Raw genomic sequence first — 21998 nt, forward strand, 5'->3', positions numbered from 1 at the left:
ATGATCAGAAACTTGGCCAAATTGGAAGCTGATATTCAGAGCCTGATAGGAATTTTTTTTTCTTAGACTTTCTCCCCTAAACTATGTACCCAGAGAAAAAGAAGCAAATTGGAGAAAATATGACTGAAAGGCGAGTCAGAGTCTTTATTATTCAGACTGCAATCTGGCTCTTCGGGGAACTGGAAACTGTCTTTGTCTTGCGAATCTCTGTAGGGCCAAAAGTCTGGTTCTAGAGAGTGATTCAAAGTTCACCTGATCTTTTTGCAATCCCAAAACCTCCTCTATTCATCTCAAAATGCTTGTAGACATTGTAAAAGATTAGACATTAGAAACAGAATTTGTCCTGCACATAAAAATTTAAATTACTCTAGATCTCTGATAATAGGCAAATATGTCCCAAAAACTCCATCTTGGAGAAAACTTGAATACTTTTCTCTGTGCCTTTGTGATGTAAATTGTCTACTCCCATCTTCTCTAGGATCTAAGAGCCATTCTTTGAAATGCAAACTTCCAAGAGGTTGTTTGAAAAAAATCTTTCAAGTGTCTTCTCCACAAATATTAGTAAAAAGCTTTAGCCATCTAATTTACCTGATAAATTAACTAGGTAATCTTAATTTATTCCAAGTGTTTGCTTTATACACGATTTGCATGTTCCTTTTATACATTAGTGAGTTTGGCACCATCATATCTGTCTCATGGCTAACAGGTGTCCATTTGCATCTGTCTCTACGTTGTGTGTCTATCTATGTATTTCGTACAGTCACGTGCTGCATAATGACATTTCAGGCAATGATGGACCGAATATATGACCTTGGTCCCATAGATTATAACGAAGCTGAAAAATTCTTATCACCTAATGACGTCACAGCCATCATAACATCATAGCACAACACATAACTCACTGATTGTGGTGATACTGGTGTAAACAAATCTATTCTGCTAGTCGTACAAAAGTAGAGCATGTCAATTATGTACAGTACATAATACTTGATAGTGATAATGAACAGCTATGTTGGTTTATGTATTTACTATTTTATACTTTCTATTCTTATTTTAGAGTCTACTCTTTCTGTTTATAAAAAAAGCTTTCTGTAAAACAGTGTGCCTTGTTACGCCAGCAGCCTCATACACCTCGTGTTTATCAGGGCTCTTGATTGCACCATTTCTCTTGTGTTTGTTTTAATCTCTATGTTGTTTTGTTCATCACGGCCCCTAAGCATCCAAAATCCGCTGTCAATATTTACAGTAAAAGGCCACATTGAGTGAGCGACCTGGATTAACTGAATAAGGACCATGAAGGTAGAAAGTCAGTGATGGTTATTGCTCGCCAGTCAGCCATGTCCCATTCCACCATAACTACAATCTTTTTATTTTTTTCCAAAGATTGGCACCTGAGCTTACATCTGTCGCCAATCTTCTTTCTTTCTCTTCTTCTTCTCCCCAAAGCGCCCCCAGTACATAGTTGTATATTCTAGTTGTGGGTCCTTCTGGCTCTGCTATGTGGGACGCCGCCCCAGCATGGCCTGATGAGTGGTGCCATGTCCACGCCCAGGATTCCAACCAGTGAAGCCCTGGGCCGCCCAAGCGGAGCATGGGAACTTAACCACTCGGCCCTGGGCCAGCCCCCATAGCTACAATCTTGAAGAACAAAAACAAACTGATGGAAGCTGTTAAAGAATCTGCTTCATTGAAGGTGAAGAGATTAACAAAAATTCAAGAAGGGTCTACACCAGACATGAAGAAACCTCCAACGACCTCAATTGAAGACCAGACACAGAGGTGTATCCCTCTCAGCATGGTGACGATCACACCCAAAGGAAAAAATTTGTGTGTGATGTTGAAAAAAAAAGGCTGGACCTGACTACACTATTGAATTTATTTCTAGCTCTGGGTGGTTTAAAGGACTCAAGAATTGTTATTCATTGCGTCATGTGAAAGTGAGTGGTGAGTCTGCGAGTGCAGATGTGAGGGCAGCTGGAGAATTTTTGGAAACTCTAGATAAGCTGACTGTGGAGGGAAATGACTTGCCAGAGCAAATATTCAATATGGATGAAACCTCCCTATTCTGGAGAAGGATGCCTGAAAGGGCTTTCATCCGTACGGAGCCCAAGTCAATGCCAGGTTTCAAGGCTTTTGAGGACAAGGTAACAGTCTTTCTGGTGGGCATGTTGCAGGCGACAAACTGAAACCTTTTGATCCAGCTCAGTGAGAAGCCCATGGCCTTCCAGCATGTCAGTCAGCACACACTGACGGTGTAACACAGGAACAGTAAGAAGTCATGTGTGACCCAGCTCCTCTTCCAAGATGCCCTCCTGAATTGCTGTGCCAGCGAAACGGAGAAGCACTGTTTGGAGATTAACACATCTTTCAAGATTTTGTTTATTGTTCATAATGCTCCCAGACATCCTCCTTTTATTGGTGATCTTCATCCCAATATCACTGCAGTGTTTCTTCCTCCAAACTCCACCTCTTTGATCCAACCAATGGATCAAGGAGTTACAGCAGCTTTTAAGGCCTACGACCTGAAGAGGACCTTTACCCAGGCTATTGCTGCAACTGAGGAAGATACTAAGAAGACACTGATGCAATTCTGGAGGGATTACAACATCTCTGACTGCATCAAGAACCCTGCTTGGTCTTAGGGTGATGTCACCAAGAAATGCATGAATGGGATCTGGAAGAAGACGCTCACAAGGTTCATCCACGACTTCAGAGGATTTGCCAAGGGTGAGCAGGTTGCGAAAACCAATGAGCCTGCGGTGGAGACAGCAAACAACTTGAACCTGGATGTGGGCGAGGATGACATTGAGGAGCTCCTAGAGGTGGTTCCTGAGGAATTGACTAATGAAGAGTTGATGGAACTCAAACAGGAACACAGAGCTGAAGAAGAGGCAAGAGAAAAGGAAACTGCAGGAGAAGAAAAAGAAGAACCCCCAAGAAAACTCACAGTGGAGAGTTTAGCAGAAGCTTCTGCAGACCTCCACAAGCTCCTTAAGAAGTCTGAAAACACAGATCCAACGCTGAAAGGTTTTCCCTAATAGAGAGGAATGTTCATGGTGCATTATCTGCTTACAAGCAAATCTATGATAAAAAAAAAAAAAAAAAAAAGCGAAACAAACCAAGCAAACCACCATGGACGTATTTCTGAAAAGAGTGACACCTCCTCAAGAGCCCAGACAGGTCTTTCAGGAGGTGTTCCAGAAGAAGGCCATGTTATCATAGGAGATGACAGCTCCATGCATGTAATTGCCCGTGAAGACCTTCTAGTGGGACAAGATGTGGAGGTGGAAGACAATGATATTGATGACCCTGACCCTGTGTAGGCCTAGGTTAATGTGTGTGTTTGTGTCTAAGTTTTGAACAAAACAGCTTAAAAAGTAAAAAGAACCCAAAATTTTAAAAATAGAAGAAAGGTTATCGAATAAGAATATAAAGAAGGAAAATACTTTTGTACAGCTGTACAATGTGTTTGTGTTTCAAGAGTCATTAGAAAAGAGTCAAAAAGTTAAAAAAATTAAAAAGTTTATAAAGTGAAATGTTGCAGTAAGCTAAGGTTAATTTATTATTGAAAAAGAAAAATAATTTTTTATAAATTTAGTTTACCCGATATATACGGTGTTGATAAAGTCTGCAGCAGTGCACAGTGATGCCCTGGGCCTCCACGTCACTCACCACTCACTCACTGACTCACCCAGAGCAGCATCCAGTCCCGCAGCCTCCATTCACGGTGAGTGCCCCAGACAGATGCGCCATTTTTTATCTGTTATACCGTATTTTTACTGTAGGTTTTCTATGTTTAGCTATGTTTAGAAGCACAAAAACCTGTGTTATAATTGCCTACAGTATTCAGTACAATAACATACTGCATGCGTTTCTAGCCTGGGAGCAATAGGCTATTCCAGGGAGCCCGGGTGCAGTAGGCTACGCACTCCAGGTTTGTGAAAGAGCACTTGATGATGTCCACACAGCAACGAAATCGCTCAACAATGCATTTCTCAGAGCGTATCCCCCTCGTTAAGCGACACATGACTGTAGATGTGTGACGTTTCCTGACCCCCGGATGGTATTGCCAAAATTAATTTGTTAAAGAACTCTGTCTAATTGGCTTAAAGAAAATTAAGTGCTTAAACTCTCAGAAATAAGATAAAAACTAATCCAAACGTTTTTCAAGTTCACGTGCTCTAGAATCAATCTTTAGTAAATTAAAGTTAGTTTTAGTGTGTGGATTTAATTAAAACAGACATGTCTTTAAAGTTATCAACACTGAATATAAAGCAAACATACAGCTTTTATTCTACCCAGGTTTACTAAAAGTCAAATAAGTTTAGTTATCCCTGTCACAAAATTTGTCAGCAGAAAAAATTACTTTGAACGAAGGTTGCTTTTGTCTAATGTCTCTAAAGTTTTCATGGGTAATCTAAACATAATTGTTGGGAGAAATGGGTTTAGATGGATAGATGTAAGTGGGATAAATTTATAGATAAACTTTTTAGCAACAATTACACTTTATGGTCTGTGTACTTAAAAATGGTTTCCCCAAATCGTTTTGGTAACCTGAAACCTTAGAATTTTGCTAAGTTAAATTAAATGATGGGAAATTCATTGAGCGTCTAGTGCATTTCCAAATAGGATAAAATACTGAAACCTTAATTACGAAACTTTGGTTTATCCACTTTATGCTTCCTTGTACAGAGAAATTAAAGATTTTGCATCTGTTAGTAAACATGCTTTATGCCATGCTGAAAGCATGTTTCTAAAAATTATAAAAAGTACTTATAAACTTGCCAAGCCATAGAATGCTAATATAAAAGACGGCTGATAATTGTTTACTTCTTTACTTTTCACTAGAATCAAGATTTTTTAAAGGTTAAAAATTCTAATATATATATTGAAGCTACTGAAAAGAATAAGGGAAACAACTCTGTATGCAAGGAAAGTAGAATGTGTCTGGGGTTTTTTGTTTGTTTGTTTTGGTTTTTTTGGTTAAGAAAAGATGTAATCTGCCTAGGAAACAAAGATTCTGTATTTTGCCAAAAAATTTCCGTAGCTGACTTTCATGCAAAGGCAGCCACAACAGGATCTACAAAGATTGTGGCTCATGTGGAAGAAGTCCATTCTGCTGCTGCAAGAAATGACCCCTTATTGCCAGACTTTTGCCATCCTGATGTCCTTGTAACATGACAAGTTTGCTCCTGAATTAGAGAAGTTAAGATGGGTAAACAATGGCTGTAGATTAAACAAGCAGTTGGAGCTACGGGAAACCCAAGATGACCACGCGGTTCTTCCCAGCTCCCTGGCAAACCCCATTTTTCAGTGTTTGCATCCCTTCACCCAGCATAGTGCATTTAAGAAAAACCATTTTTGTCCCCAGAGGCCTCAGACCTCCCTCTGGACCCTCTGAACACCTGAGACTAGACCTTGTTATCAATGAGTTCTTGTTATTGTGCAGATAGTTTCCGGATGGGTTGACGCCTTGTCCCGCCACAAGACAGATACCCTCTCAGAGGCAAAGAAGCTGTTAGAAAATACGTTTCCACAATGTCCAGTGATCCAGGCACTCACTTCAGTGGGCCGATCACACGAGCCTTAATGAAAACCTTGCAAACGTCTTGGAATTATCATTGTCCCCAACTCTGTCGACCATCAGGCAGGGTTGGGAGAGCTAATGGAAAACCCAGATTCAAGCAGAACAAGGATTAATTACATGCGGCTACAGGACCTGAGGAGGATGCCCTAATCTAATGTTTTGTTTTTCCAGATTTAAGGAGACCTTTTCTCTTAAGCTAAGACTTACAGCAATTTGGTAAAGTATTCTTTTGTGAACAAAGAGGAAACATTTGCTTTTCTCCCTGCCTGATCCTCCAGAATTCCGAAAGGCTCAGTGAGTGTTCTTATTTCCAGGACAATATGTTTACTTTATAAGCTCCATAAGAATCTCTTCTCCTTGTAACAGGAACTGCCTATATTACCCAGGCTTTGACTGAAATGCCATATTTGAGAGAGATGGGCATAGACTCAGTGTGACCAGACAGCTTCAAGGAACAACTCGGGAAAACTGACCCGGTACCTTGCTTACAAGGTTCCAGCAAAGCAATCTTAAGAAGAGCTGATATGGTCAATCTTTATTCTTGCTCACTTCTGTAAGTAATCAGGCCAAGTTTAATGCCAACAAACTTAGTTTTATTACGATTATCTTGGTAAAAAAATGGGGGTAATTGTAAAGAGAAAAGTTATGTTTGCACCTTTGTAGAGATTAGATGTTACCCTGTTAATTGTCTTCAAGGCTTGGTTATACACCCGTAGACTGGACTGGATCCTGAATTCATCTCCTCAGATATCTGGCTACAGCTCACCAAACTAATGTTTCCGATTTTCTCCCGCTCCTCTGATCTGGAATTACTCAACTCCTCTGAAGGGGCTACCCCAGGCCCTCTTCAGTCGCCCAATGGTAACCAGACTTTGGGACTTGAACCTCAGCTATTCTTCTCCCAAGTGAAGACCCCACCTGATGCCTGGTCCTGTCCAAACGCTGGAGACCTAGGAGTCAAACTGACAAGGAAGGGAAATGGCCACGTCAACACGGGCTGCTTCCACCCAAGACGAGGACCAAGACTCCGTGCTTAAAGTAAACACGAAACCCTTTCTCCTTCCCTTTCTTTCCTTTATTCCAGCGTTGGCCTGGGGAGGTAATGCCGTCATCCATATCTCCCAGCCGTCGCTATGGGGGGACTAACCTCTGGAATTTAGAGCAACATTTTATCTCAGGCCAGGAGAAAGCCTATCTGACCCCCGGCTTGAACAGGCAAATGTGACAATTCCTGTGAATGAACCCACTGACTCACCACCTTACGGGAAGTGGCCCACATCCTGACAGAATTTATCCTCATCTGGGGTAGTTATCGCTCTCCTTGGGCCTATGAACACCTGGATGGCTGGTGCACAGCTGGGCAACACCTCTTTGGTTATCTGTGCCCCTAACTGTCCTAGAAAGGACGTACCAGGAGGCTTTTTATGGTTAAGAGCTCGTTCCCTTTGGCAGGGCCCCACTGCCGTGGTTAGGAGTAAGTGTGGATGAGGCCGTGATCAGAACGCTCCTGGACTCTTGAAGTCATTGCAGATTCCATTGCAGGGACGGGAGCTGCCCAGCAAAAAATCTTTGAGCTCTCCAGCCAAGGTTGCCCTTGATAATACGATAGCCCTTGATTATCGTTAACTGAGCGAGGAGATGTCTGTGCCACGGCCAACGCCACCTGCTGCACATGGACCAACACTTCTGGGAAAGTCGAAACTCAGTTACATGAGATCACTGAGCAAGCCACTTGGCTTAAAAAGATGGTTCCTTCAACAGGGTCTTTTTTTGACTTATTTGAGTTTGATTGATTTGAGTCTTGGGTCCATAGCTCCGAAGGGCACTGTGAACACTGGGAATTGTCCTGCTTGTAGTTACTATAAAAATCCACCGGGACACTGTGTTCTCTCAAAAGACTTAAATACATTTTTGCAGCCTTTAATTGTCAAGCAAATGATCTCCCCAAAACTGGACCATCAGAAAAGGAGTGGAGAGAATGGCCACCTTGAAATTTGCGGGCCTGGAGCTGTGACCTGTGAGTGCCACGGGATGAAGCAAGACATCACAGCGGGTGGACACCACTCCAAGGGTCAACAAGGCTGCGCGAACGACGGGGTGGGAGCCCGGCACGCCTCTAATGCTTAAAGTTTGACCACATCTCTCAGTCAAGCCGAGAGTCTGACTGAAAGAGGGAAATTCTTAAAAAGGAAGACCACAGGCCCAAAATGGTGTCACTTGTGCTAAAGCCCGTGAGACCAAACCTAGATTGAACACCAAACCCAAGTGTGGTTTTTACCTTGCCTGGAAGTGTAGCCTTAATTGAGCAGTCTGGAGTTTCCTGGCCAGCACCAGTGGGCGATCCGGCCTGAGGGCCTCTCCACCCCAGAGGAAGAAGACGTGACTTGCGTGATGAACCCTTGCCTCCCCTTCCTCCCGAGGAGGTGACGTCCAGGTCCAAAATACTCCTTTCTTTCCTTTTGCTAATGACTTCTCTGCCCCACCCTCCTTCCTAGAAAAACCTTCCATTTTCTGGAACTCCTCAGAGTGTCTCTCTGGCTTGCCAGAGGAGACGCTGCCCGACTCATGAATCACTTAACAAAGCCAATTCCATCGTCACGTTGACTCGGTTGAATTTTGTCTCTCAACACGGCCACTCTCCGAGAAGGCCAAAGCGAGCGCAGACAGCACTTGTCTTAAACGGAAATCGTTATTTCCTAACCTCCTTGGCATTTTGGCAGCCCCCCTGAGCAAACGGCGGGTCTGAGACCGCCGGTGAGCTTTACAAAAATGGACAGTGACTGTGCATCTGCAGAGTCACTTTCTCAAAGTCTGAGGTCATAGTTCTCCGACGTCCTGATGCTCCGTTCTCGGCCTTTCCTGACCTGCCGGGTACTGTGGACGGCGACCAGCCGGAATAAACTGGACGTGGGGCAACTTCTTTGCACTCAAGCAGGCTTGTAGGAGCGGCGGTTTGGGGTAACGTGACTCTCGGCCCCAGACTTGGGATGAGTTAGGCTAGTTGTGTCTTCCCAACAAGAAACAGACTCCTCCGGATACTTGCAGGGGCCGAACTTCACATCTAACAAGACGCGGGGGGTTCTGGACTCCTGTAGGATCGGGGGGTCATCAAGATCCTCAAGAGAAGGCGGCTATGCCCTTCCTCAGAAGGAGCCCGGGGTTCTGTTTGTCTTTACCCACAATAGCAGTTTCGATTGTGATTTGAAAAGGCAGAGACCAAAGGGAGCCGCAGAGACTGGCTTGTCCCCAGACCTCATTAGAAGCTCTGGTATCTTTTCCCTTTGCTTCAGTAGATAGTGATGTTGCCAACAATCACAGCCCCGCGTGTCCTCTGCCAAAAACTGCAGCAGACAGTGTTTTATTAAAGTGAAAAATTATACTGAGGAGAAGAAAATTTTACACTTCACAGAAAATGAGAGTCCACGGCATGTGGGAAGCTGGGCCACAAGCCGCGAGGGGTGTAAAGATGAATATAACAAAGCGATTGAGCAGAAGTCAGAGGAGAACGGCCGTGCGGTGAGCAAGCGCAGTCGGAGGACGAAGGACCGGCTGAGTGCGCCAGCATCCAGCCGCGGGCCTCCAGCGGAAAGGGATTCACTGCTGGGGGGTGACAGCCTCGAAGCCGGCGTCAGAGGGGTCTGAAGAAAAGAGGAAAAGCCCAATATAGTGACCTCTTTCTTCCAAGTGAGTGACTCACTTCATTTCAGTCACATTCGACAATGCCAGTCAAGACCAAGGCTGGAAATTATGCGTTTAATTTCCCTCCCACCCAATTTGCAACAGAGATGACCAAGCCGTGCTTTGATCTGGGAAACACCATGAGAGCAGCAGCGACTGGGGGAAGGCAAGCTCTTCACGGGACCTGACACAGGTGACCATGCCTCCTTCTTGGAATGCTGTCTGCACACTGCTGCCGTGGGTCCTGCTCCGCCTCGTTTTCCTCCTGCCCAGCTGGTCTCTCAGCTGGCCTCACCTTCTTTCTGACCTCTACATGCTGGACATCTCTCGCTCCACTCCAGCCACACCGACCTTTCTGATGTTCCTCAAACATGCCAAGCTTTCTCCTGCCTCAGGACTTTTGCAGCTGCTGTGCAAAGAACACTCTTCTCCCAGAAACACATACTTTTCACTCCTTCGTTTCCTTCTGGTCTCTGGTAAAAAGTCTCTTTATCATAAAAACTTCCAAGGTCTCTGTTGAAAGGCATGTCCCCTCCTTCCTCTGTTCTCTATCCCTTTTAACCTGATTTGATTTTTTTTCATTGATCGTATCCCTGTCTATCATTATATTACTTATTTGTATGTTGGTCTGCTGTCTGCCTTTCCCTCTGGGATGTGAACTCTGAGTGCTGTAACTCCAACCCCTGGCAGCACGCCTGGGCACACAGTAGGTGCTCAACAAATATTTGTGAATGAACAAAATGAAGGAGTCAATTAATCTACATGTCAATAACTTCACACAACTTTGGGGGGGGGGGGCACATAGAGTACAGATAGGACCAAATCAGGTTGCACATGTGAAGAAGAAGCTCCTAGGATGCGAGTGGATCAAGTCTGCCACAGACCCACAGAACACTCCAAGCCTGGACCAAGAAGGCCTGCAGGAGAGGGCCGTCCATGCCTCAGTTTCCCTTGGAGAACTCAGCCCTCCAAACAATTGCAGAAAGCACTCGATTCTGCAGGCAGTAATGTGACGAGACAACCACAGCGGACACTGAGGTGTGCGGCCCAGATGCCCCGTAGAGCCTGAAGGCCTGAGGCCCCGGCGGCTGGACGAGCTGCCGCCGTCAGTCCTCCTCTGAAAGGTGCCTGGCCCCCTCGCCCCAGGCCACGCTCGTCTCCCAGGCAGCTCACGCCCAGCGCCTGTTAGACGCAGGGTACGAAGGCCCAGACGCTGGCCCCATCTCGCAGCAACTCTGAGGGTCCTCTGAGCCCAGAGGCTTCGGCGGGGCTGGCAGCACTTCCTAAGGCAGGACTGCGGCCCGATTTCCCCCTCTGCCACCTGCTCCTCTCCCACCCGTGTCAATGCCCGGAGCGCTCCCCAGCCACTTCCTGCCTGCTGGCCCCCGTCCTAGAGACAACCCCAGGAAACTTGACCCGCAACGTTTCAGAGCGATGACCAGGTGCAGGACGCGCTAGAGGGGACAGACTGCGGGTAAGAGCACCGGGCCCACCCAGGTGTGGCAGGAGGGGACAGACTGAAAAGCAGGATCTGCCCATTTGTTGGACTGTCATACAGCAATCAGAGAAGCTGGATCTCAGAATCCAAATGGATGAATCTCAAAAATAGATCTTGGGTTAAAAAAAGGAAAGTTTCAGAATGTATCCAGTATGACAGGATTCCTTCATTTCTTTAAATACACAAAATAATACTACATGCTATTTTGAGAAAGTAAAATGTAACAAAAGCGTAAAAACAGGGCCTGAAGAGCACCACAGATCCCATGATGGGGTTTGTTCTGAGGAGGAAAAGGGAGGATGGGGCTAGACGGAGGAGACTTCAGTGACGTTCTATTCCTTACATTTTAAAAATCGGAAGAAAATGGGACAAAATAATAGTAACTGTTAAATTTCAGTAGCAGATTACAATGAATATTTTTTAAATTAGTCTCTATACTTTTCTGCATTTTTTTCAAAATTACAAAAAATGATTTTTCTGAGTTGAACATTAAAACTTTAGTATTTTGATTATTTTATGATTTCAAAACTTAGTAAATTTTAACTTACAGTAAACTTACAGTAAAATTAACTTAACTTACAGTAAAATTTAACTACTATAAGAACTTTCTAAGAACAAATGAAATGAAAATAAAATCACAAAAAGAGATCAATCGGATTTTAAAACTTCGAATGTAGAACAAAAAATTCTGAATTCAATTAGAAGACAAATAAATTGCAAATAAACTTTCAATAACACAGCAAAAATTAATATTCATAATTCATAAAGAGTTAACTAAGAAAAAATCAACAGTCTTTTTAGAAAAAGACAACGGGCAAAAATAAAAGGGTTATTCACAAAAGAATAAGAATAAATATGTTTTGGGGCCGGCCCATGGCCGAGTGGTTAAGTCCCTGCGCTGCACTGCGGCGGCCCAGGGTTTCGATCCTGGGCGCGGACACGGCACCGATCATCAGGCCATGCTGAGGCGGAGTCCCACACGCCACAACTAGAAAGACTCACAACTAAAATATACAACTATGTACTGGGGGGATTTGGGGAGAAAAAGCAGGGGGGAAAAAAAGAAGATTGGCAACAGTTGTTAGCTCAGGTGCCAATCTTAAAAAAAAAAAAAGAATACATAAGTTTAAAAAAATCAACCCCACGACTAATCAAAGAAATGCAAATTGCAATAACTTTTTTAACCCATCAAATTGACAAATATTTTCTGACAATAACATGTAACTCCAGCAAGAGTCACAGGGATCAGTCTCACTCATTAAGGGGAAGAGTGTAAACCGATTTGAGTCTTTCTGGACAGCAATGTGTCAATATGTAGTAAGAGCCTTAAATCCGTGTGTCCTCCTTGACCCACTTCTAGGAATCCAGCCCAAGGAAATGATGGGGAAGAGAGCAAAGATTTCCTCAAGGATGCATGCTACCTGGTTACATTTAATATCAAAAAATTAGAAAGAGGAAAGCCCAGCTCAGTGGCACTTTTTAAGTGCGCACGCTCTGCTTTGGTTGCCCGGGGTTCACCAGTTCAGATCCCAGGTGCGGACATGGCAATGATGCTCAAACCATGCTGTGGCAGGCGTCCCACATATAAAGTAGAGGAAGATGGGCACGGATGTTAGCTCAGGGCCAGTCTTCCTCAGCAAAAAGAGAGGATTGGCAGCAGTTAGCTCAGGGCTAATCTTCCTCAAAAAAAAAAAAAAAAGAAAGAAAAACAGAAAAAGGGAAAAAAAATTTTTTTTAAAATTAGGAAGAGGGGGCCAGCCCCACAGCACAGCAGTTAAGTTTGGCACTCTTCACTTCAGCAGCCTGGGTTCATGGGTTCAAATCCCAGGTGTGGACCCACACCAGTCATTAGTGGCCATTCTGTGGCAGTGACCCACACACAAAATATAGGAAGACTGGCACAGATGTTAGCTCAGTGACAATCTTCCTCAAGCAAAAAAAAAAAAAAAAAAAATAGAATTAAAATCCCCAATAGAGAGATGTTTAAACAGATTGCTTTGCATCCACGTGTAGGAATGGGGTGCACGGTCAAAGATGCACTTCCAGAAGATAACAATGATATACAAAAATGGCACATTATAGTCTAGAAAACAGGATACTGAACTAGGTATACGATGTGCCTTGAGTTTAGATATGTCTATGCACATATTTTACGCTTATAAAGCATATACATGAATGAAATCAGGTTAGAAAACAAAATAGTATAGCCCCAGGCTTAAAAAATATATACGTATATAAAAAGCTGGAAGGCCATTTATTAAATCATTATCATCATCTCTGGATTTGTGGAAATTAAAAGATGTTAGTTTTTTCCTTAGCTACCCTATACTTTTTTTTCTTTTTTTTTTGAGGAAGATTAGACCTGACCTAACTACCGCCAGTCCTCCTCTTTTTGCTGAGGAAGACTGGCCCTGAGGTAACATCCATGCTCATCTTCCTCTACTTGGTACGTGGGAAGCCTACCACAGCATGGCTTTGCCAAGTGGTGCCATGTGCACACCCGGGATCCAAAGTGGTGAACCCCGGGCTGCCGAGAAGCGGAACATGCAAACTTAACCACTGCGCCACCGGGCCAGCCCTACCCTATACTTTTATAAAGTCTATAACCGAGTTGCAGAGGGAGGAGCATGACTTTACAATTTCCTGAAAACCAAGGCTTCCCTGTGAGTCAGAGAAAAATGATGAGACAAGGTCCTGTGGTCAGGGAACCTAACTGTGACAACCTGAGCCTGTCCTTTTTAAAGCTCTCATGTGGCAGATGCACCGTTTCTGGATGGATGTAAGATGGTGCAAGACAGGCCTCTGCTAACTAAGCAGATATTTGTCCAGAGAAGACGTACGGATGTCCATCAGGGACATGAATAGGTGCTCAGCGTCACCAGTCATGAGGGAAAGGGGAATCCAAACCTCTCACAAGGAGATATCGCCTCACACCCGTCAGAATGGGCATCATTAAGAAGACAAGAGATGACAAGTGTTGGAGAGGACGTGGAGAAAAGGGAACCCTCGTACACTGCTGGTGAGAGTACAAACTGACACAGCCACTATGGAAAACAGCATGGAGTTTCCTCAAAAAAATAAAAAATAGAACTACCATATGATCCAGCAATTCCTCTTCTGGGTATATACCCCAAAGAAATGAAAACAGGATCTTGAAGAGACATCTGCACTCCCAGTTTCATTGCAGCATCATTCACAACAGCCAAGACATGGAAACAACCTAAGGACCCATCAACGGACGGACGGATAAGGAAGATGCAGTATTTATGGAATTAGGGTGTTGTTTTTTGAGACAAACGTGCAACTAGGAGATAAGTCAGTCCTGGAGACCTAATGCAGAGCATAGAGACTGTAATCAACAATCCTGTGTTGTAAGCTTCAAAGTTGCTAAGAGACTAGATCTTAATTGTTCCCACCACAAAAATGAAATGATAAGGACGTGACGTGTAGCTAAAGCCGCAGTGGTGATCGCACCGCGATATATAAACGTATCAAATCAACGCGTGCACACCTTAGACTTACGCAATGTCGTGCCGATTATGTCTCAATTAAAAAAAGAAAAGACAGGCCTCTCTGAGCTGCTTAGCGGTCACAGCTGGAAGGAAGGCAGGGTCTACACAGCCTGGAGGCCCTCAAACGGGGGCTTCCTCCCCCATAGCTCTCCAGCTGGCTGCCAACAACTGCCCAGTGGCCCCTTTTTCCTGGGGTCTGCGTGCTCGCCCCTCTGGCATCATTTCTCCCTGCTCTCCGGGGACCACGGTCTCTGCGTCTGCCTGAGCTCTGCAGGTCTGTGCCTTTACACCCGAAACCCGCCTGATGGTCCCTTCCGTTCACCTGTTCGTGTTCTGAAGGCTTGATCTCAGGCTCTGCAGTGTTATCCCACATTCCAAATTCTGCCTCTTTACTTCCTTACGGGTCAGATAAAGAAAACAGGAACTCAGCTTCCCCACCACGACAAACCTCCCATCCTGAAGAGAGAAGTCATCCGTCCTCTAACTCAGTGAGTTTTTCTCAAGAGAGCAACTCAAAGGCTGGACCCTAAGACAACCAGGTGGGGTGAGTGACTCGAACCCAGTTCGTCTGGGCTTTCCAGCTTCAATGCCACGAGTCCCACGTCTCCGTAGCCCTTTCTGTTCCAGACAAACCAGGAGAGCTGGTCCCCCTGGGGAGGACGCAAACTCCTCTGGCTGCAGCACAGGGCACCCTCGCTGATGCTCAGAAGGACGAGTGAGTAATTAGACACAGGCTTGGCTAGTAGGGGAATCCTGAAAAAGCGGTTTAATCCGGTAGCCGGATAAAGAGTTAATGTGAACCTGGGGCTGTTGTCCGCTTTCCCGTGCTGTGACATCTGAGGAGGATTGAGTTGGTCCTCTGACGTCCATCTCAGCCTCAGGAATAGCCGGGGTTTCCCTGTGCAGCAGACTTCTATCTTTCTTAAGGACATTTAGTGCCGTTTCCCTTTTTCTGTTGGTTACTTAAGGCCAAAAGCCAAATTTGCATTCAACCCTCGAGAAAAACATACAAAACATACAAGATACACGGAACGTATTGTGGGCATTAATGTTACCCATGGCTTTGTTTTATTTTTCTTCATCTTATTTTCCCATTTAATTTCTCACATTAAAAAAAGTTGTGTTTGGGGCCAGCCTGGTGGCGCAGTGGTTAAGGGCACACGTTCCGATTCGGCCGCCCAGGGTTCACCGGTTTGGATGCTGGGTACGGACATGGCACCGCTTGTCAAGCCATGCTGTGGTAGGCGTCCCACATGTAAAGTAGAGGAAGATGGGCACGAATGTTAGCTCAGGGCCAGTCTTCCTCAGCTAAAGAAAAAGGAAAAAGAAAAAAAAAGTTGTGGTCTATTTTTTCACTCATTCTACAAATACTCACCAAACAGGGCCCATTTCAGGTGCTTGGGATGGAACAATGAAGAAAAGCAAGTCCTTGCTCTTACGGAGCTGACATTCTAGGGAGGAAAGACAGACCAAAGGAAAACGATGACAGCACTGGGTGTGTTAGGAGGCACAAGGACGGCTGCAGAGTGAACATGGGCTGAGAGTCTGCCGTCACGGATGAGTGGTCTGGGGAGGCCCCTCAGCCGAGGGCACATTTGAGCAGAGGAGGAAGGAGCTGCACGAGTGAGCTTCCAGGCTATTTTGGGGGAAGACGGATCTAGGCAGAAGGAACAGGAAGTGCAAAGGCCCTGAGCAGAAGACTGTGGGCGTGCTCCAGCACCAGCTGAGACTCCAGTTCACATTCAGGGAAGGACGCAAGGGGGCGACTTGGCAGGACCTGAGGTCAGAGAGAGATGAGAGCTAGAGCAGAGAGGATGTCTAGACTTGGGAAAGACTGGGTTTTGCTCTGAGGTTCCGAGCGAGGACTGACCTGATCTGACATTTATGACAAGAATCATTCTGGCTGCTGTGCTGACAATGGACGGCAGCAGGGCAAAGAAAGAGACAGGAAGATCAAAAGGAGACAACAGAATGGTCCAGCCAGGAGATGCACTCGGGATGGGAGCAGCGGGGGCTGTGGGCAGCGTGCAATTCTAGGCAGGTTTTGAAGGTGAGGCCAACAGGATGTGCTAAGAGGTTGGCTGTAGGGCATGAAGCAAAGAGGGGAGATGAGGATGGCCGAGAAACTGGACGTGGCACTGAGGAGGGGTAGCATGGCCCAATGCAAAGGCTCCCATCCCTGGTTGCACATTGGCATCATCTGGGGAGCTTGAAAAACCTACCAGCACCTGGTCCCCAATTCCCAGAGACTCTGTTTCCCTGGTCTGGGGTGGGGTCCCAGCACTGGCATCATTGGAAAGCTCGCCAGAGGAGAAGCCACTGGAAGGGTGCAAAGAGCACTGGTTCAGTCAGACCACCCGGTTTCAAATCTCCCCTCTGTCCCTTCCTAGAAGGAGACTTTGGGTGAGCTGTCTACACCTTGAAGCCTCGGTATCCTCAACTGCAAATCAGGAGTAACAAAACCAACTCTCCGAGATTACAGCGAGGAACAGCACTGCATATAAGAAGTGCTAGCACGCAGCAGGTGTTCAAAAGCGGTGGCTGCTCGATAGTTACAGCATAATTTTAGAATGAGTTGAGGTAGCCATAAATGTGGATAATAAGAGAGACTGCACGACGCTGTAACTTCCCCCGATTGGTTGGAGGATCCTACCGGCCCAGGACTACTTCCCCACCAATAGCCCAGGGCCACACGTCACTCCTAGGCCAGGGGACTCAGGCGCTGGAAGAAATCTCTCCCCAGACCCCCTTTAGGGAGAGGATGGTGTCAGGTGATGCCCCATCCACCCTTCCCAGCCCAGTCACAGGACTTTCGATGCTGTTGGTGATGATCTCTACAAGTGATCTCTTCCTGTCCACACGGCGTAAGACCTAGGGGGACACCAAATAAAGATACACATGCCACGGAGAGAAAGGCAAGGCGATCAAGCCTCAGCGAGCTTGAGGGGTCCCTCAGCCAAGGATGGTGATCAGGAATGGGTTGGGTCCCCATGGATGGCTCCCAATGGCTTTGAGGAGGAGCAGACTAGCTCCTTCGCAGCTCTTCTGCCTCCCAGCACCCTGACACCACTGCCACCTCATACCCTTTGGGGACCCTTCTCCAGAAGGGAACTCTCAATGAATCTCCCTTCATCAGATGCCTTGTTCTCTCAAGCATATACGCTAATAACGATTTCTCAAAAATTCAAACATCAAAAATAAAAACCATGCTCACTAAAGCGATAGGAGTGGTGTCGAAATTCTAATTTAGGGAGTCTGCATCTCAAGTCTTCCATGACAAAGCAACGACTTAAATTCTCTAGGGATCAGAGGTGTGGAGCCCGTGCAACAGTCATGCCTGCATGCAACCTCTCACGTCTGCCGCTGAGGAACAGCCCGCTAGTTGCGACTCTGCAGATTCCCCAAAGCCGACCCCAATGAGCGTGGCAAAGATGGAATTTATCAAATCAATAGCCAAAGCATGGGGAAGGCAGGAACGGAGCCAGCTTCAGAAATTAGCGGAACCCTGAGCTCGCTCTTCCTCTCACGGCTCCTTATGTTGGTTTTGTTCCCCCTCAGACTCACTTTTCACACGGACCACAGCGCTCGGCTGCTGAGAAAAGCAGGCCTCTCTCTTCCAGATCTCATTTGCAAAAATCCCCTAAGAGGACTTTGATTTCCTCGCCTTGGATCATATGTCCAATCCTTTTGGCCAGGAGGTCAACATCTGTCACCGTATGACAAAGAAAAGGGCTGAGCAGACAAAAGCAATCGATGTCCACTGTGCTTCCCCCAGTCACAGCTCATGTTTGCACAGTCCGTGGTCCCTGAAAACTTGGTCTCAAAACTGGTCTCTGGCTGTAGCGGCCACAGAAGCGTAAGGTCTGATCCAGTCTCATGAAAGTCCGAGCTTCCTGCATCTCTGTTCCACCCTCAGAGACGCATGATTCCTTTCTGAAGCAGGCGTTAGTCTATGCAATTGAGGCATTTTTTAGAAAATTCTTGTCTAGAAGGTTGAATGTTTATCTAAACGATTGTTTCAGGTTATTACGGGATAACTAAAAGTCATCGCTGTGGGTCACGCTACAAGGCAACTTCCCTTGACTGATTCCAGACCAGCGCAGGGAGCACCTCCACCGTGAAAGCATCTATGATGATAACATGTTGCCCTTTACTGACTTCCACAAAGTCAGGTTTCCTTAGCCTTGGAAACCACAAACTTCCAAAAATGATGACCAAGGGAAGAGATGGACGAGGCTGGAGCAGTGTGGCATAGATGCCCCATCTGCTCCTCTCCCTTCAAGCTGATAGGAAAGAGAGGAAGCCCAGAGGGATGGGGAGAAGCCTAAGGATTCTCCCTATGTCCTCCAATTTGGAGGGAAGTTGATCTGAGCAGACGATTGCACAGCCTGGGAAAACGTGCAAAGTCCTTCACCAGCAGGAGCCCTGACTTACCGCCTCACCAGCTTTCCCCAGTGGAATGGGGACGATGTCTGAGGGCTGCCAGAACCGTCTCCAGGGCTCAGAGCAGAGCTGGGGGAAGGACGCAAAGGCCAAAGATAGGTCTCTCACCTCCCAGGAAACAGACACCCCTCCTGCTCCCGTCCAGCAGACATCTTTCCAGATCAAAGAGGAGCCTGCCTTCCTGTAAGGCGGCCCAGGAACTCGGACGTCTCTCCTCCCCACACTGTGCTGTCGGGCCGCAGGAAGGTGGGGACACCGTGAGCTCTTCCCAGACTGCAGCTCCGATGGGAAGGACAACAGGCTCAGACAAGTTGGGAAGGGCGAAACATTGAGGAGAAAATAAAAGACTTATAAAGAATAAGCACCAAGGCCAATATTTTCACAGGTGAGTTCTTCCAACCTTTCAAAGAATGCGTCATTCCTTTCCAGGGCCGCGCGGACCTGCAAAGAACAGCACAAGACAGAAAACTTAGAGGGGGCAAAATTCAAGTGACCTCGCAGACCACACAGGTGAGCAAAATGTGTGACAATGACCAACTGAAAATACTCGAGTGCACATGGGTGAGTGCTGGGCTCCCGGGGGACGGGAGAGCATGTCCAGTCTAAAGGTGACCACCAGCCTCCCCCCCAGACGGTCTTTCCACACAGAAAGGCAGCTCCACTGAGCCACCCTCGTTTTTCAAGAAAAGCTGGATTTTCACATTTACGCTCCCAGTTTTGAAATATTGATAGGCCAAAGAAAATTTGTCAACCACCTGGATACGGATCATAATCCACCAATTTTCTGATCCCCCCCCAGTGACAAATTATACTTATAAATATTGATGTAAAATTTAATTTAAAAGACAACAAATAAGGTTTTTTTTATGACCAAGTGGGATCCATCCTTGGAATAGAAATGTAGTTAGGGGCCAGCCCCGTGGCCGAGTGGTTAAGTTTGCACACTCCGCTTTGGCGGCCCAGGGTTTCGCAGGTTCGGATCCTGGGTGTGGACATCAGGCCACGCTGAGGCAGCGTCCCACATGCCACAACTAGAAGGACCCACAATTAAAATACACAACTATGTACTGGGGGGCTTTGGAGAGGAAAAAAAAGAGAAAAAAGAAGATTGGTAATAGATGTTAGCTCAGGTGCCAATCTTTAAAAAAAAAAAGGTAGTTAAATATTAGGAAATCTATTAATGCATTATTTTAACAAATCAAAGGAGAGAAAGCACAAGAACATCCCAATAGGAACTTTGCAAACTCCAATATGTATTCTTGATTTTTAAAACAAAAATAACCCTCAGTAGAACAGAAGTGCTTAGATTTCCTAGACTGCTCAGGACTTTTGATTGTAAGAGATAAGACTCAAACTCTCTTAAGGGAAAACATAAAGGGATGCTTTGTTGACTCACGGGGCTGACAAGTCCAGGGGCAGCTTTGCTTCGGGCCCGGCGGGAACCGGAGTCTGACAGCTCAGCCCTGACCAGCCTGCCACCACTTCCCTCTGCTTCTCCTCTCACGTTGGCCTCATTCTCTGCAACTGCAGATGGCTTTCTCCTTGTAGCGAAGAAAGATGGCGGCAAGAAGCTCTGGTTTGACTCACACTTAAAGTTCGCAAGTAGCAGGAAAAAGAAAGAATGCCTCTCCCCACGGATCCAGCAGGAAAGTTCCAAGATGGATTCTGATTGGCTCAGCTTGGGCCACATGCATATACCTGGAAATCAGACATCTGATAAGAGATTTGTATCTAGAACACATAAAGAGCTCAAACTCAATAATAAAATGGAACACACACACAAAAAAACAATTAAAAACCGGGCAAAGGATCTGAATAGACATTTCCCCAAAGAAGACACACAAATAGCAAATAAGCACGTGAAAAGAGATTTAACATCGTTAGTCGTTGGGAAAATGAGAATCAAAGCCACAGTGAGACGCTACTTCGCATCCACTAAAATAAAAAAGACAGATGATAAAACGTGCTGGCAAAAATGTGGAGAATTTGAACCCTCATATGCCGCTGGTGGGAACATTAGATGGTGCAGCCACTTTGGAAAATAATTTGGCAGTTCCTCAAAAAGTTAAACTTAGAGTTACCATGTGACCCAGCGATTCCACTCCTGGGTGTGTGCCCAAGAGAAATGAAAACACGTGTCCACACAAACAGCTGTGCACGAGTGTTCACAGCAGCAGCATCCGTTATAGCCAGAAAGTGAGAACAGTCCACGCATCCTTCAACTGGTGGATGGACAAACAGAGTGGTCTGTCCATACCGTGGAATATTACTCAGCCATGAAAAGGAGTGAAGCACTGACTTATGCCACAACATGTGTGAACCTTGAGAACAGTCTGCTCAGCGAAAGAAGCAGACACATGAGGTCACATACTATATGATTCTGCTGTGTCCACAATAGGCGGAAAGCAGATTCACAGTTGCTTGGGGCTGAGGGCTGGGGGGGCGGGCGGGGAATGTGGGGGTTGTAGAGTGACGCTAACGGATCCAGAGTTTCATTTTGGAATGATGGAAATATTCTGGAATGAGTGGTAATGGCTGCACAACTTCATGAATAATAAAGCATACTGAATTAATTTACACTTTCAAAGGGTGAATTTTGTGGAATGTAAACAATATCTTCATAAGAATTAATTTTAAAGAATAGAATTTGATAAGGTGACTAGTTACCCAATTGATGCATAAAAATTAATAGCTTTTCTATGAAAATAATAGCCAAGAATAAACCATAATGGATGATAATCTCCCACGTACCATGGCACCTAAAAAGATAAAACATCTAGTAAAAAAACTAGGCAGGAATTACGTAGAAACTGTACAAAGAAACCTTCTAAAATACAAGTGAGTGGAAAGACATACCTTGCTCTTTGACTGAAAATTTTTATTTTTTCTTAGAGTAACATCTATAGTCACAAGCTTCCAAATACAATATAAAAACAATTATTTTGAAACTTAACCAGGAGTAAAATTTATCTGGGAAAACGCTCATGGAGAATAGCCAGTAATTTCTGAAGAAGCAGCGTAACAGAGGGGTAGAGAGTGGAAAGAACTGTCTCTAAAATATATTATCAAGCTATAATACTAAAAACACTAGTTTTACTAAAGAAGAAACAGATCAGTAGAAGAAAGGGCTCATAAACAGGCTTAATGACACAGAATTTAATTTATAATAAAGTTGGTTTTTCAAATTAGTGAGAAAAATAGAAATTAATCAATGATGTCATGATAACTGGAGTCTCTGGACAAAACTGAGCTGAATGCCAACCTTTCTCCTTATAACAAA

The sequence above is a fragment of the Equus asinus genome, chromosome 2 (genome assembly GCF_041296235.1).
Source record: "Equus asinus isolate D_3611 breed Donkey chromosome 2, EquAss-T2T_v2, whole genome shotgun sequence".
NCBI classification, from domain to species: domain Eukaryota; kingdom Metazoa; phylum Chordata; class Mammalia; order Perissodactyla; family Equidae; genus Equus; species Equus asinus.